The sequence below is a fragment of the Helianthus annuus genome, chromosome 7, assembly GCF_002127325.2.
Source record: "Helianthus annuus cultivar XRQ/B chromosome 7, HanXRQr2.0-SUNRISE, whole genome shotgun sequence".
Taxonomy (NCBI): Eukaryota; Viridiplantae; Streptophyta; class Magnoliopsida; order Asterales; family Asteraceae; genus Helianthus; species Helianthus annuus.
This window is the reverse complement of record NC_035439.2, coordinates 6,442,868-6,444,903: the sequence shown is the minus strand read 5'-3', so window position 1 is coordinate 6,444,903 and position 2,036 is coordinate 6,442,868. Positions and strand designations below refer to the sequence as shown.

The 2,036-nt window shown below is 44.2% G+C and overlaps 1 non-coding gene across 1 annotated transcript; it reads left to right on the top strand.

The window, feature by feature from the left end:
* The first annotated feature begins 734 nt into the window (after positions 1-734).
* LOC118480641 lies at positions 735-840 on the top strand. The gene has a single exon (XR_004863621.1). It is a non-coding gene; the product is annotated as a small nucleolar RNA R71 (small nucleolar RNA).
* The last annotated feature ends 1,196 nt before the right edge of the window (positions 841-2,036 follow it).

The window sequence follows — 2,036 nt, the reverse complement described above, 5'->3', positions numbered from 1 at the left end:
TTGCTAATTGACCCATTTGGGTTGTTAGTGATTGGATGCTTTTATCACGAACCTCATCTTTTTGCATTCGCACTTCGTCAAGTTGGTTCCGTTTTTGCATCTCCATTTGCATGCTCTTTAGCATCTCCATCACCTCGTTTCCACCCGAAGACCCCCCTTGTTCTTGACCCGTTTGGTATTGCTTTTGATAACCTTGGTTATTTCCGCCTCGGTATCCACCTTGATTATTGTAAGATGGCCGTGAACCAAAATTACATTGGCTACCTTGAAAATTTGGGTTTGCTTGATTTGAAGGGTTCCCATATCTAAAGTTCGGATGGTTCCTCAATCCGGGGTGGTAGGTATTAGAATTCATGTTGTTGTAGTTCCTACCACCTCCTCCTTGACCTTGACCTTGAACCGCATGGACTTCCTCGTATTGCCCTTCCAACATCCCTTGGCAATTTTCAGCCGCATGACCTATTTCATTACACAAAGCACAAACATCATATATTTGGTTAGTGGTTTGAACATTACCATCATCTATGGCGTGCACTTGCGGTCGGGTAGTGGTCGGTCGGGCTCTTCTCGAGGCTTGAGCTTTTATTTTTGATGTAGTTGCCATGCTTTCTAAAAACTCCCAATCATCATTCTCATAATTTGTTCCGAAGGTCCCACCGGTAATAGACATCAAATCACGTGCATCTTCGGCACTCAACCCCTCGTGGAAGGCATTCATCAACTCCCACAATTCAATTCCATGATGAGGGCAATTCTTAATCATCATATTGAAACGCTCGAATGCCTCATGAAACATCTCACCATGTTGTTGTTGGAAGCTTCTCAACCCCTTCCTTGCATCGTTGGTCTATTGGGCGGTGTAAAACTCATCCAAGAAGGTTTGTTGCATCTCCCCCCATGTATATATGGATGCCGAAGGTAACGTGTAGAACCACTTCTTCGCCTTATCTTCCAAGGAAAATTGGAACAAAACCAATTTGATATCGTCGGCTGAAAACCCTTGACTCCCAAGAGTGTTGCAAATAGAGTCATAAGCCTCTAAATGAAAATACGGCTCCTCCGTTGACAACCCCTTGTACTTCGGTAAACTTTGCAAAGAGTTGGTTCTTACTTCAAATGTTCGCCCTTGATCATTATGAGGAATGACTACCGGTGAAGGGTTTTGCGTGATTACCGGCCGAAAATGTGCTTCAATGCCCCTCACATTTTCTCTAAGGTGTCTCCTTGGTACACCATACCTACCTCTTGGAATCATAGGACCATTTGGCCTTGGTACTTGCCCTTGTGGTGCGATTGGTTGTTGAAACTGTTGTTGTCGCATCGGTGGGCGCTGAGGTGGTCTTTTAAATTGTTGTTGTACATGTTGTGGCCGAACTTGTTGCAATGGAATAGGTTGTTGTATTGTTGGCCCTTGTGGTCTTGGCCGAATGTGTTGTGGTATAATTTGTTGTTGTGGCATTCCACCAACACTTGCCATCCCTTGAGATTGACTTTGCAAATACCCAAACTCCCCTTGATCACCATAACCTCCATAACCGTACCCATCATCTTCATAACCCTCATAATCTTCAAATCCCTCATCATAACCATCTCCTTGAATTCCCGAGGTCTGCCCAAATGGGATGGTCGAATACTGAAAGCCCGATTGTTGTTGTTGTGGTCTAAAAGATGAAGTAGTATGCACGATAGTTGAATTGGGTGCAATTGTGAAGGTGGATGATGATTGACCCGTAGTTGGGGGAAAGAAGTGAGATAATGGTGGGATTGTGGTGGATGGATTGTAGGTGATGGTAGGCTCAGTTTGAGTGGTGATTGGTTGGGTGACATTGGATGGTGTAAATTCAGCGGTGGTATTAGGTAATGTAGTGTTTGGTGATGGTTGGGTGGAAGTAGGTATAAAGGATGAGGATGATTGACTGGTTGTAGGTGGAATTTGAGAATCAGCCATGATGTTTCTCGGTGTGATGGGTGAAGTGGGTGAACCAATGATTTTGTTTTCTCGCACTAAAACTCTGTTTTGTCGTAGCGTTCTTTCA